Consider the following 15274-nt stretch of genomic DNA (forward strand, 5'->3'; position numbering starts at 1 on the left):
CCAATGCCCCCCCCCCCCCCCCCCCGCCCACCGCATGGCTAACTGCGGGGAGGATTTCTTTTCAGCCACAGGCCAGGTTACCATGAACAATATCACTCTCTTGAGGATAACTCAGAGAGATAAAGAACGGATGTTGCTTGAATGCCAGCAAACCCCGGGACCATACGCTGCCAGGCTTTGTCATGCAATGATACCAGATTACTTGCTATTAGCATGGCGTGGTAAAGTGTCCTACCATGGAGGATGGAATAAGGCTGCTCTCCCCAGAAACCTTCTGCAAAGGCTTTTAGAGTACCTCCAGGAGAGCTTCATGGAGATGTCCCTGGAGGATTTCCGCTCCATCCCCAGACACGTTAACAGACTTTTCCAGTAGCTGTACTGGCCACGAATGCATCCCAAGTCCTCAGGGCTAATTAATCATTAAAGAACACGTGCTTTTATAACACGTATTATATTTTAAAAGGTACACTCACCAGAGGTCCCTTCTCCGGCTTCGTTGGGTTGGGAGGGTATTTCATAGAATATCAGGGTTGGAAGGGACCTCAGGAATGGTGAAATATCAAGGAACATATGAATCTTCAGTGCATCTGTCATGTAAATATCTTGCGACGCCAGCTACAACAGTTCCATGCGAACACCTGTTCTCTTTCAGGTGACATTGTGAACAAGAAGCGGGCAGCATTATCTCCTGCAATGTAAACAAACTTGTTTGTCTGAGCAATTGGCTGAACAAGAAATAGGACTGAGTGAACTTGTAGGCAGAGAGAGACCTGTTTGTCTGAGCAATTGGCTGAACAAGAAATAGGACTGAATGGACTTATAGGCAGAGAGAGACCATGAAAGTTTTATATTGTTTTATTTTTGAATGCAGTTGTTTTTTGTACATAATTCTACATTTGTAAGTTCAACTTTCATGATAAAGAGATTGCACTTCAGTACTTGTATGAGATGAATTGAAAAATACTATTTCTTTTGTTTTTTACAGTGCAAATATTTGTAATCAAAAGTAAATATAAAGTGATCACTGTACACTTTGTATTCTGCGTTATAATTGAAATCAATATATTTGAAAATGTAGAAAACATCCAAAAAATTTTAAATAAATGGTATGATGTTATTAACAACCCAATTAATTGCAATTAATTTTTTAATCACTTGACAGCCCTAATTATTTATTATTTGTATTCTCCATGATTCCCATGTCCAGAAACAATTTCTAATACAGACCTGTTTCTTACAAAAAGACTATATTGGACTGTTCTAACTTCTAGATATAGGGGCAGTAGAGATAGGGAAGTATTAATGACATTGTACAATGCTCTGGTAAGACTTTATCCTGACTACTTTGTACAATTCTGATCACCCATGTTCAAGAAATATGAATTCAAAGTGGAACAGGTGCAGAGAAGTGCTACTAGGATGAGCAGGGGAATGGACAGCCTACCTGATGAGCGGAGACTAAAATAATTTCACTTGTTTAGCCTAAAAAAGTGAAGGCTGAGAAGGATATGATTGCTCTCTATAAATCCATCAGAGAGTAAACACGAGGGAAAAGAGCTGTTTAAGCTAAACAACACTGCTGTCACAAGAACAAATGGATATAAACTGGCCATAAATAAATTTAGTCTGGAAATTAGAAGATCTTTAACCATCAGCGAGGTGAGGTTCTGGAACAGCCTTACAGCAGAAGTAGTGGGGGCAAAAACCTAACTAGTCTTAAACTGGATCTTGAAAAATTTATGAACAGGATTATATGAGGGGTTGTCTACAATACCAGGGGCCTGGACTTGATGACCCAAGAGGTCCCTTCCAGCTCTGTGTTCCTAGAAAATGTTTCCCATCTATAAAGGTGACTTGCTCACTAATACACCTTATGTGAAAAATAAAATAAACAATGTACAGTGTGGTCACACTAGTTTACCTCATCCCCTGAGGCAATTTAATACAATGTGTGAAGAGTCATCTAAAACATTCAGACAAAATGACATGCTAAACTGAATGTTTAAGCTCTTAGATACCTGAAATAAACAGATACACATTAATTATGTAGTCTGCAAAAAAATTCACTAGAGTGAACACTGGGAACACACAGGAATTGTAAAGCGTGTTTTGTTATAAGGAACCAGGCTTTGGCCTCCTCTTATGTGGGATTACATCAACTCCATTAATGTCATCCTCATGCGATGACTGAACGAAAGAATTGTCCTAACAGTAAAAAGTAGGTGCTACAGTCATTATAATGCTCATGGTAAATAGTGATGACACTGAGTCTATTAGAAATTGGACCTCAGTGGCATGAATCTTTCTGTGAGTATCCTAAGAAAGAAAAGGAGTACTTGTGGCACCTTAGAGACTAACCAGTTTATTTGAGCATGAGCTTTCGTGAGCTACAGCTCACTTCATCGGATGCATAGCATATCGTGGAAACTGCAGAAGACATTATATACACACAGAGACCATGAAACAAAGCTTCCTCCCACCCCACTCCCCCGCTGGCAACAGCTTATCTAAAGTGATCATCAAGTGGAGCCATTTCCAGCACAAATCCAGGTTTTCTCACCCTTCCCCCCCCCCCCCACACACACACATACAAACTCACTCTCCTGTTGGCAACAGCCCATCCCCCTTTGAAACCCCTCTTTATAATGCGCATGATAATCAAGGTGGGTCACCTCCAGCACTAATCCAGGTTTTCTCACCCCCCCACACCCCCCCCTTCCAAAAACCACACACACTTTGTGTGTGTGGTTTTTGGAAGGGGGGTGTGTGGGGGGGGGGTGAGAAAACCTGGATTAGTGCTGGAGGTGACCCACCTTGATTATCATGCGCATTATAAAGAGGGATTTCAAAGGGGGATGGGCTGTTGCCAACAGGAGAGTGAGTTTGTATGTGTGTGTGTGTGGGGGGGGGAAGGGTGAGAAAACCTGGATTTGTGCTGGAAATGGCTCCACTTGATGATCACTTTAGATAAGCTGTTGCCAGCGGGGGAGTGGGGTGGGAGGAAGCTTTGTTTCATGGTCTCTGTGTGTATATAATGTCTTCTGCAGTTTCCACGATATGCTATGCATCCGATGAAGTGAGCTGTAGCTCACGAAAGCTCATGCTCAAATAAACTGGTTAGTCTCTAAGGTGCCACAAGTACTCCTTTTCTTTTTACGAATACAGACTAACACGGCTGTTACTCTGAAACCTAAGAAAGAAAGTGCAGCAATAAGCATTGTTAATCAAGATAGACCTACACGTCATACATAATCGGCAAGGGTCCAGGAAGGCTAAAAGGTTAAAATGCTTTGTTTGAATAATTATAGGATTTGAAGGATTAAGCTGAACTGAAAGATTTAAGGACATAGAAAGATTAACCAAGAAATAAAAAAGAGAAACAGAGTGAAGCTATGGCAGGGCGGTCAGAAAAGAAATTAAATTCAGCAAAGCTATATGTATAAGAAGAATTGTTAAAAGCATTTAGAATCAAAGACTTAAAATGCAGGAAATATTCTTGCCTTCTATTCTGCTGGTTATCCAATACCTGAACATTTTAAAGAAAAATTAGATTTAGGATGATTTCCTTTTTTAAAAAAACTATCAATATGTCAGAGGAGCTGAAAGTTCTAATTAAAAAGGGTAGACATGTCAGTTGACAATGCTTTCATCACCTCCCCAGCTTTCTCATATCTGAAAGTCTACAATCACTGTGCATTACACTAGCTACCATTAGATATGAAACCCCAGCATGTAATATGCTGGTGAAATTTACACCCACTGATGACTATCACTGGAACCTGTGCATAGAAGTAAGGTGAATCCCAATCTTTACATTATTCTACTATCCTGAACTTTTTAATTTTTTTTTAAGTTTTCAATAATTGTATTTTTAAGAGAAAATTACAGTAAAAAATTAATAACAGTGGGACTTACCTTGTCCTGAAAGGACAATTTGCAGGTTTCAGTGCTGATATATTGCCATTGTATCAACAGCAGCTTCCATACTTCATATAATATCATGCAAGGAGCATGATGTGATGATCCATATCTCATGAAGTAGGAGACCTGGCATGTTTGAATTTCAGAAGAACAAAAGAAGAACAAAAACAGAGGATATTAAGTTTGAATGGCGTCAGGCTTTATTCTGCATCCGTCATGCACTTGAGCATTAATGTCAATAGAGCTATTTAAGAAAGTAAGATTTGAAGGATGAGAGCTGAAATCCCCTTGGATGCTGAAAGGCTCCCTTAAACTTTTTATTAGGTGGTAATTCAACACATACAAATTCAACAAATACAAATTCAACACATACAAATTCAACACTGCATTTTCAAAACAATGCAATACTGTGGGGGGGAAAAGCTTTTTCCTTATCCTTAGTTCTTTTTATATTTTTTATTATCACCTTTAAAAGAAAGAGGGGCGTGAAGGTTCATTGAGGTAATTTGCAGAAGAGAAGCTAAGGAAGAGGACAAAACAGGACAGGAAAAAGCTGAAAGGAGGAATCAATTTTTGAAACGGAGAAAGGAAATAAAAGAAACAAGAGGTGAGGAATGTAATAAATATGTAAATATATACAAAAACTAGATAAAGGGTTCAAAACATGATGTTAGGGCAGAAGAAGACAATGGGAAAACAGAAAATTTAATTTTAAATTTGTGTTCAAAATCTATATGACTTTGCAGAAAATTATATTTCTGTCAAAAAATGCATTTTCTGACAGAACACTGTTTCAAGAAAAATGTTCCAGCCAGTTCCCGATGAAGGTTGACTGATTCTTTTAAATCTGTCTGCTGTCTTTCCTACTGTGGGCCATGATGTAGTGCTAATACATCTGTGGACTATCATCCATCCTGAGAAGATCAACTAACAGGACCAATGTATTCTCTAAGCCCAGGTAGAAAAACAAACTGTATGGAGTTGAGGAGGCCTGAAAACACCAAAATGCTGCCGAACCTATTCTGCCATAACCCTCCCCAATAATCTTACCAGAAAAGAAAGATTCAAGACAGGATGGTAATGGGAGACTGTCAACATCAATATTTTTTATCAAGAATCCAACAGCGACTTCTTTAAAAGAAGTTGGCATATTCATCTCCCAAATGCTTGCATTGACAATCAGTTCCAAAAATGGTTTTTGGCATCTTCCTGAGAGATCATAGGTCATAATTAGCAACTTCCTGGCATCTCCGTAAGCAGCACCAACTAAAACTATAGCAATAACTTTTCAAAAAATTGTAGACACTTGCCCACATTTCGGTCTAAAACTTTTTTTCTGTTTACCATGTTCTTTGTTCTGGCTGTTTAGTACTGAATGAGTTTCCTAGTCATTTTTAATTGACGCAGGAGTACTTGTGGCAGTGTTAGCACCTGCATTCCCACGCAAACAACCCTGCACTCTCCTAGAATCAAAATTAAGTACTCTCTCCTGGGGTCTCATTTATTAATAAAAAGGTTCTTTCAAAATTATCCTACGTTAAACCCTCCGCCTAAATATTTTCCTTGGGATTAGTCGCTCCTGCCTAACATATCTCCCTACCTGGAAACCTGGAATGGTTTTCAGGCTAACCCTATAAGCCTGTTACACTATGGGGCCACAGGCTATGTCAAATATTTTGTTTAATTTGTGTACATTTAATGCTGGTGTTGAAAGATGCTTTACTGACAGCCCTAACAGTAGCAAAGCAAGCTTTCTCCACTTTCCTATCAATGTGTTCACAATCCAACCTCTAAGGTTCAGAGGAGAGTGTAGTCCTCTTTCCCATTGAATCTTTGGTCTTCACCTGCATGCTAATTCTGATAGCGTTTTTGTGATTTGGATACCTGACCACTAGGAATAGGACTGAGCCTACCACTTTATTCTACATAGGTCACTGAACAGACACCAGATGGTAACAACATTCTGTCCCTATTAATCTGGGCTAGATTTGACTTGGCAATTTAGAAGTGAAAAGCTTTATCCTATTACCAATCCCCTGAGTCATCCTGTCACCAACCAATGAGCTAAAGATTAAGTATTTAAGTTCCAGAGCCTCAAATACCTAATTTACTACACATTTCAGAGATCTACAGTATAGATCTAAGATAAGGTATATCACATTATTGTCAAAACATGCTATTGCATTTGAACCCTACATCAGGAGAAATAAGAAAGAAAGTCAGGCTGGAAAAACAAGAATGCCAGTTGGCATACTGCAGCCTTACACAAATAATTGACAAAGAAAAGTTTGCAAAGGATAGAAAAATACCAGTGAAAATGGAAAATACAAGTAGGCTGTTGTGAAAAAAAGCAATGTGGAAAAACAGGGACACACTAGGACAAGGAAAATACACATTATTATGACTATAACTATAAGGCAGGAAATAGTAAGACACACACAGCATCCTAGATCTGAGAAAGACTCAAAACAATAATATATTATAACATTGTACATGCTCTACATCTAGGTAGAATCTCAACTGTAGAAAAATTTGCTTTCTCATTAAAATGAACTGCCACTTCCTTACTTTTACTTTTACTCATATTTGTCACACTTGCCTAAACTACAGGCTTTTTGCCAGAGAATCAGGCTTTTGGGAGCGTGTTTCCCAGGCCCCCAAAACTGTCTCCAAAATCACCACCAAAATCTTAAACTGTAGCCATAAGTACCACAAGTTATTTGCAGCTGTGAAAATGATGCTAAATATATAGTTCAAGCTGGCTGTGAAGGAGACAACCCTTGAGTTCTTGAGCTCCTCCATATCCAGATTCACTTACTTTAATTAAATTCATTATTTTCAAAATAGAAATATGCTTGGTGTCAATTTTTTCAAGCAGCCAGAGAAACCTCAAGCAAATGCAACATAGTAGGGAGAGGGATTAAATAAGACAAGAAAAAAATAGGCTTTTTATTTTTCCCTTTGCTGATAGGTATGTTTATAGTCCCTTAACTATACATATATTTATTGTGTGTGTGTGTGTATACAAGTCAGTTAAATACAAGGTCTCACTGATCTATGTGGCAAGGAGAAAACTACTGTTTTGGGAGATGTTTTACATTTATTAGTTTTATTTTTTTATTCCTTATGTGTTTTGTGCAGTTGGATTTATGGTAACTAAATCATAAATCATGACTACATCGTGGCATATGAAAAATATTTGAAAGTATGCTCTGAAGGTTTGACCAGCACTTATTCAAGATTACCTGCATAACTCATTCATGCCTCTGCCACTCATAAATAATTAAATAATCCCAACCTCCTTTGATAAAATTTTTATATCACACTGTCACATCTTCTATATGTGTATACATATGTGCAGTTGTAGTAAATATTACTCTAAAGAAGATATTATAAACCATATTTTCCACTAATAATACTTTTTTATTTGAAAAATAAAACATTTTTAGAAATATATAATTAAAGTTTCCCTAAACTTTTTAAATAAAAAATATTAAAAATACCCTTTTTCTACATCAAAAATTGAATTTAAAATTGGTGGGCTTTTGATTTGTGAATTTTTATTAATTTTTTATCAAAAAGTCTCATTTTTTCATTTGTCTTCCTTTTTAAAAATAGTAAATATTCAAAATTAATATTTTAATTTTGATATACATTTTTAAGAAAAAAAAATCCCGTGACTAACTGACAAAAAATATTAAATGCTATTTTATTTAGACAATTAAAAAAAAAGAAAACAATAAACCAAAAAATCCAATACAATTTTTCAGTAAATGTTGATTACATCAAAAATCAAAACAAAAACATTAAAATGATTTGAAATGTTCTGTAATTCTCTTTCTTCAATCAATTCTCTATATAACCATATAAAATTGCAAATTCACAAAGTTCAAAGAACCAAAACCAATTAACAAAGGTGGATTTTTTTAAAGAATTTGTGATTGTCTTGTCCTGCTTTTGTCCTGCCTCCTGTACTTTGAATATTATATTTTGTATGTTTTCTCTTTAGATTATAAGCTCTGTCTCTCTAGTTGTCTGCAAAACACCTAGCATGCATTTGGGTATTTTGATTCCAATTTCGAGCTGTGGTCATGCTGAGCTCACTGCAGCTTTGGTTGGGAGGGAGCAACATCATGGATATATACCACATTTGTGGCTAGTGGATTCCAGGACTGGTCAGGAATCAGTTCAGCCCCCAGCGTAAGCTAGAGCAGCCTTTGGGCAGTCTAGAATAAACTGGAGCATAGAGCCCATTTAGCCAAATTCCTCTCCCCAGACCATATCCCAGATGCACCACCTGTGGGAGTGTCAGCTACCCAGGACAAGGGCAGTCTAGCCTAGTGGTCAGAGAAGGCATCAGGAGCCAAAGCCAAGGGTCATGCTGGAGGGCAGGAACTGGGTACCAGAGCTAGGAGTTGAGCCAGATTCAGTACTCAGCTATGGGTTAAACCAGAGGGCAGGAAGTGAGCAAGCAGGGTATCAAGCAAGGAGAGGTTCAAGGCAGGGGCAGGACTGTGGCAAGGCTGGGGGCAAAGCAGGAACAAGGTAACACAGGAGCAGGCACAGTAGTAGGTGTGAGCATTGAGAAGGCAGTAAACTGCTGCTGCTGACTTGAGTCAGCCTACTGGCCTTTACAGCCAATCATGTGACATGGCTACAGAGGCAGCCTGCTGCAGGCCAGCTGTACTGATGAGGCTGCCTGGAGACTAACTCTGCTGCAGGCTCTGATTCCTGACAGGAGGAGACAGATAGGGTAAAGGAATTTTCAGAAGATTGTCCCATCATGTGGAAAAGTTTTTCAACAGTTCAGAACCTGGAAATCTAAAGAGAAGGAAATCCCCAGGTGTATGGAAGCAGGAACTAGATGCATGGAGAGCCAACTACTCCACAATACAAAGCTGATCTCTCTAATCGCTGTCAGCATGATTTTAGTCTCCCTCAGTTTCACATTAGCATCTCTTTTCGTTCTTTGTAGAGAGCCTAACACAGAGGGGTTCTGGTCTATGACTGGGGCTCCTATGTACTATGATAATAAAAATAATGATAAATAATACTAATTTGTGGAGGGGATGCCACAGGAGTTAATGCTGTCCCAAAAGGACTTACAGTCTACACTACACTACAAACTTTTGCTAGCATAGCTATGTCACGAGTTGCGATCCCTGACCAAAATAGCTGTGCTGGCAAAAGCCCCTAGTGTCAATGCAGTTATACTGGCAAAATTGCACTTTTGCTGGCATAGCTTATTTCACTTATTTGGAATAAGCTATGCTGTCAAAAAAACAGCTTTGCCAGCATAAGCTATGATCAGACTTTGCCAGTATAGTATACTGGTATAGCTATACCAGCAAAATGCGCTTAGTGTAGACCTGGCCTCAATCAGACAAACAAAGAAAATTAAGAAAACAGACAAAGGAAGGAACAGAGAATGGAGAAATTAGGATTAAGGCAAAGAAGGTGAATGATGAAATATTGCAAATCAATCTTATAAATTCTGATTTGCTTTTTAATTGACAATGTAGTAGGGCAAGAGATACCACAAAAGTGGAAGTAAGCAGTAGAAAGTAAGGTGAAAGAAATGGGGTTTGAGGAGGTATTTGAAAAAAGAGAGTGAAGATGCTTGGTTACCAGAAGAGGAATGTCTTTCCAGGCATAGGGAGCAGCATAAAAATAGTCATCAAGTGAAATACCAAGTGGACTGGGGGTTGTTTGTGTATGTATGTCTGAAAGCAGAATTGGGCCCTAAGCAGAAGTTATAGTGCTATTACCTCTTTTGGCCCCTAGGTGGTGCTGCAAAACAGCTTGTCTTCACTTGAGGTATTTGATACCAGCGTTCAGTAGCAAAAACATGATTAAATTTGGCAGCCCTGACTAAACAAACTAGTTACACTACTATCCTAAAAGCTACATACACGGTTATGTGGCTTTTTTTATTAAATAAAATAAATTGCTATTGCAAAATCTTGATTTATCTGTACATCCAATATCCTGAGTGCTGCTAATCTTTTGTATAGTTATATTTTTTTTCATTTCTGCAAAATACATACTTTATAATGACAAGTTATTTACTCATCACAACTTATTTTCAGGAAGTTAGAATTGTTTCAAATAAAATAACACTTTGTATTTTGCAGTAACGTACTTAATTCTTCTTCATGTCACTACAGTCTTTTTTTATTTCCAGTTGATGATGGCATTGTTTTGAGATATATTCTAGTAAGAATACAAGAGAATATGTTGGTTGTGGGATGAAGTACAAGGTGTCTTCAGTATTCATCCACACTGACAATTATTTTTATTAGGGTAGAATTACTGTACAATTATTTCATTTCAACACATACGCCATCATGTTGCTTTTCTACAGTTTTTTCTGTTCTGGCATATGGATATGGAAGCTGTGGAATTGTTCCCTCAGATTTTAATCTGAAAGAAAAATGTCAAGTACAGTATATGCCCATAAAAACATGCTGTACTGTTTTCAAAACATGACAAATATAACATTTTTGATACATGCTCTTTAAAAGAAGTATAAAATGGGTAAGGCAGCGTTCTTTAGTAGTCAGACCACACCGCTCTGAGCCACGAGCTCTTGAGTCCTATCTGCCACTAGTTCTGCCATTGATCTACTTATCTGCCTCACAGGGGTGTTGTGAGAACTAATAAATTAATATCTGTATAGTGCTTTGAAGATGTAATGCACTACATACCTGCTAAATCCACAATATTAAATAAATTTTATTGGAGAGATCCATACTTTCCTTTAACAGACATGATTTGAAAAACAGGTGGAACAGGAACAAAGTGGGGTTTTTTTAAAGGAGCAAAAGAGGCTGATGAAAAGCCCAATAAATTACACAGTAGAATTATTAAATAGGAGAGCCACAGCCTTTCCCAAAATTATATTGAATATCAGATCCACCTTATAATTTGTGATGTCCCAGCCAGAAGGAAGCATTAGATGATGAATTACCTTCCCATTCCAGTCCCATTGCATAAGGAGAGATATCTGGTAGTGAGTTACACATACACACACACACACACACACTTCCTAATGTTGCTGGAGGAGGAGATTGGGCTGGCCTGTAACCTGCAAATTCAGTTCTGTTTTCTCTCAAACTGTTTGTCTTGTCCATTTAGATTGTAAGATCTTCAGGGTAAGGACTGTCTCTTACTATGTGCCAGGCACAAAGGGAATCAGATCTTGGTTGGAGCCTCTAGGTGCTACTGTAATACAAATGAAAACAATAAAATAATAATAATTAATAATAATAATAATTAATACAATACCACAGGGCCTGATAATTTTCCTGGAAGTCTCTGCAATTTCTCCAGGTACTGACAATCCCTTTATATTTTGTTTTTGTTTGATTTAATTAGCCACTAGATGTTGATGGGAATCAATTACTGTGTTACAACAAAAATCCCTCTGTACATCACACTGTTTTCTGAGATTCTCTCTACAGCTATTAAAAAAATATACTAGGAAACATCCCTGCCACCATCATCACTACCAAACATCAAAACTTATTTAGTTGGCTTCTTTTAAAAATGTATTTAGCATCCATGATGTGTTATGGACACACTTAGGGACATTGATCCCTACTTGAGAAGATCAACATCTTCAGATATGTGTTGTGCAGTCAAATAATAGCCAGACATTTTAACAGGGCCTATGGTAATATGATACTTTCCCTTCTTTTGGTACTGGTTTTGCCAATATGGCACCAAATTTCTCAACATAGTACAAAGTAAGGCATTAAAAAAGGATCTGTAATAGTTTTATATGTCCAGACATCCACAACTCATGTGCTCTTAATTCAGTAAGAAAAAATTATGCATGCATCAAGACAATTTTCAGGAAGTTTACAGTTCCCGAAGTCACTTCTGAGGCTTGTGAAATGTCATCAGCTGGTGACATTGGATTGTAACATGAAAGACATTTTACACGTCATCTTGCTTTGCAACGTACCAACACAGTGTCACAAGATTATTACCTAGATTGAACACACTCAGGAAAATGATAAGCCTACCTTATGTTTAAATGCAAATAGTCTTTGAGTTATTCAAGCTCCAAAGTTCTTGGTCATCAAAGTTCTTAAAGCATGAAGATACCTTTTTAATTTTCTCACTCAGATGACTCTGTGAAGAAAGAAAGGAACATCAGCAAACCTTCTCTTTCCAAAAATGTACTTTGAAGCTCACAAGAAGCATGAGAAATTTCAACCGAAAGGATAGAATTTTGGGTTGGTTGTTTTGTTTCATTTTCTTTTCTTTTCTTTTTTTCCAGAAATCAGAATGTTTTAAGCAGGAGAGACTGAAAAGGGTCTACACTAGAAAAGGATTGCCCATGTAGTTATGGATATAGCTATACTGGCAAACTCTCCTAACCACAATGCAGCTTAAACTGGCAAAAGAGTTATTTTGCCAGTATCACTTACACCAGTAATTGAATGAAATAGTTATACCAGCAAAGGATGTTTTTTCCAAATAACTGTATTTATACCAGGGCTTTTGCCAGCATAGCTATGTCAGTTATAAGTGTGATCCCACCCCCCCCATACACACACACTCTGACATAACTTTGCGAGCAAAACTTTTAAGTATAGACCAAGACCTGAGAGGAATTGTGTGGCCAAAGGTCTTTATGGTCTTGTGGGGATGGTGAGTCTGGGGGGTGTTGTGGATGTGATGAAGCTGTCTGAGGGAGGCTGTGTGGAGAAAGAGAGATGGGTTGTGAAGTTGAGACTGTGGGAGTTTGTGAGGGCAATGAGCCCTATGTAGGATGTGGAGGTAGTGAGTTAAGAGGGATTATGGGGACAAAGGGTGAAATCCTGGCCCAGTTGAAGTTAATGGCAAAATTGACATTGTCTTCAATGCAGTCAGGATTTCACACAAATGAGACTAAGGGAGTTTGTGGGGAGAAGAAGTGATTGCCTGAGAGGATGCTGAAGTGATGAGGCTGGCTGCAAGGATTATATCTACAGAGAGAATATGGGTAGGGCTGGGCTGGAAAATGTTGAGTATTTTCCATCAAAAAATTTCACTGATTTTTTTGATGAAACAACTCAATCCCATCCCCCCTTTTCCCTTTTTTCCCCTTGGAACAGTAGGCAGGAGGAGAAAAATAAGAAGGAACAAACATTTTATATTAAAAAAAATTAAAAGTGTAGGTGCATTTTATTGAAAAATCAAAAAAATTGAAGGAAACAAAAACTTTTTGTGCAAACATTATTTCCATCAAAAAGTCATTTTTAAGCCAAAAAAATCTATACATACCACTATAATTGTGGGGACAATAAGGTGGTTTTGATGGGGGTCATGGTGGTGGGGATTGAGGGTAGTGAAACTGGGCTGTAGAAAGGGGTGGTTCAGACTGGTTAAGGGGTGCTTGTAGTGGCTGTGAGACAAAATGGGGGGAGTGACTGACGGAGTTGTGCACTGGCGGGCCCGGGGAAGAGTTGTTGGGACAGGGAGGTGGCCTGACAGAAGTGTGGAAGTGGCGGGGCTGAGGCTGGGTTGTGGAGGCAGGAAAACTCCCTGGAAGTGGGTTTGGGGGGCAGTGAGACTGAGAGGCTTGTGAGGCTAGTGATGCTGAAGGGGGTTGGCACTGAAACTCTGTGACGGACACTAGTTCTGGGGGTGGTGAGACAGCGTAAGCTATGTTGTGGGGATGGTGAGGCGGGGGACGGGGAGGTGATGGGATGATGAGGCCCTGACTTTGAGGGGCAGCCGTGGTTGGGGTAGCAGTGAGAGCCGGGAGAGTTGGAGCGGGGGCGCTGAAGGGGGCAGCTGGTAAACCTTGCAGGGTGAGGGAAGAAGGGGGACTGAGGGAGAGCTGTGGAGCGGTGGTGGGACGGGTTAGTTAGAGGCTGGTGACAATGGAGAAGTGAAATCGCAGGGTGGACGAGACCAATAGGGGGCTGGAGCGAGGCAGGGATGCTGCTTTGTCTGCGGGCTGCCCCGGGCAGCGAGGCGGGTTTACACGAGAGCACTGGTGCGCAAGGAAGAGGCTGAGGCTGCCGAGTGACGTGGGCGGCCAGTTCCCCCGGTCGCCACCACGGGAGGCGGTTTCGTTGCGCGGTGCGAAGGCCGCCGGGTGGGAGGGGGCAAGCCTCGGTGGCCCGCCCCGGCTCCCTCCGGCCCGGCATGCAGCGCGCCGCAGTTTGAATGGCGCAGGCTCTGGGGAGTGGGCCCCGGCGCTAGGACTGCCCCGGATCAGCGCCGCCTCCTCGGCTCGGCGTAGCCCGGGCGGAGCGGTACCATGAGCAGCGGGTGAGTGGGTAGCCGGGGTCTCGGGACCGCGCTTGGTCACGGCCCTTCCTGCCTTGGGGCTGAGCCCGGGACCGCTCCCTGTGCCGGGCAGCGCGGGCGCCCCGCTCCACAGCGGGGAGTCCCGGCCCGCAGCTCAGTCAGGGTCCCTGGCATGGATCGGCCTGGGGAGGAGGGGCTGGCGCCTCTGCGGCGGGGTAGTCCGTCATGTGTTAGACCCTGGCTGGTGCCAGGTGAGATCCATGGCGGGAGAGGCTGACAGGGACCGTCTCTCCAGCCGTATCCCTTCCGGGACAGGTGTTGCTGCTGGCGGGGGGAGGGGTGCGCTCCTCTCTCGTGACACTTCCAGGCGTGTTGTCACAGGCCTCGCAGCTCGGCCTTTCCCAGGGCGTGGGCTGGCCCCTGACAGCAGCCCTGCGCCTCTCGTTTCCTACCCGCCCGGTGCGCGACCTTGCCACCTTCCTCTCCTCGCCCGTGCTGTGCCTTTCATGCGCATTGGCTGCCCCTTGGAAGGAGACGTGACCCGTGCCATTAAGTACATGATCAGCCCCTTCATTTTACCTGGGAGAATGTCTTCAAATAGTTGTACTTCCAAATGAGCAAGATTGGGCAGATCTGCGTTTCCTAACAGGATGATGATACAAGCGCCAATTTAAAACGAGACACCAGTACGGCTGAAAAGCATATCCTGAGGTTTTCTGGTCTTTACTTTGTTCAGTGGGTGGAACTGATGTTTTATTCCTGGGGAAAAAGAAGGAAACTCTTCAGATATCTACAGACTGTTCGTGGCGGAACAGTGCATTGCTTTGCTAAAGGGAGTTTTGGTTTTCTGAGGAAAATACATGACTGTTGTGCTGGAGTCACTCAGTATATTTAGGTTTAATTACTGCTGTCTGAACAAGCTTAGATAAAATACAAAGAAACGATTTAATTTATAATGTCTGTTAACATTTTTAGCACTTCAGAAAAAAAATTATTTTCCAAAAATAATTTTTTCACTGTGGTGTATGCGACTCTTTTTAGGACTGGTTTAAATCTATATGCATTTAAAAATAGTTACATTCTTGGTTATAGATGAATTTCC

General features: G+C 40.5%; 1 protein-coding gene and 1 long non-coding RNA gene across 8 annotated transcripts in view; one reads left to right on the forward strand and one right to left on the reverse strand.

The window, feature by feature from the left end:
* Nucleotides 1-628: 628 nt before the first annotated feature.
* The window catches only part of LOC114021671, an 89469-nt gene continuing 74823 nt past the window's right edge, over nucleotides 629-15274 (reverse strand). For 3 of the 6 annotated variants that reach the window (XR_006291416.1, XR_006291417.1, XR_005225535.2), the window contains 3 exons: nucleotides 14752-14931; nucleotides 11952-12060; nucleotides 10157-11145 (listed from right to left, as the gene is read on the reverse strand). This is a non-coding gene — a long non-coding RNA (uncharacterized LOC114021671). Of the gene's footprint in view, nucleotides 689-3109; nucleotides 3527-3915; nucleotides 11146-11951; nucleotides 12061-14751; nucleotides 14932-15274 lie in introns of those variants that run through there. The other 3 variants (XR_003566133.3, XR_006291414.1, XR_006291415.1) reach the window with 3 other exon arrangements.
* KATNBL1 (katanin regulatory subunit B1 like 1) overlaps nucleotides 13832-15274 on the forward strand; it is a 51708-nt gene continuing 50265 nt past the window's right edge. Inside the window, exon 1 of one of the 2 annotated variants that reach the window (XM_027831476.3) lies at nucleotides 13832-14193. The gene's annotated coding sequence lies outside the window, so the exon portion shown is untranslated. Of the gene's footprint in view, nucleotides 14194-14751; nucleotides 14884-15274 lie in introns of those variants that run through there. The other variant, XM_043548097.1, reaches the window with a different exon arrangement.

This window comes from Chelonia mydas, chromosome 6 (genome assembly GCF_015237465.2).
Source record: "Chelonia mydas isolate rCheMyd1 chromosome 6, rCheMyd1.pri.v2, whole genome shotgun sequence".
In the NCBI taxonomy this organism is placed as follows: domain Eukaryota; kingdom Metazoa; phylum Chordata; order Testudines; family Cheloniidae; genus Chelonia; species Chelonia mydas.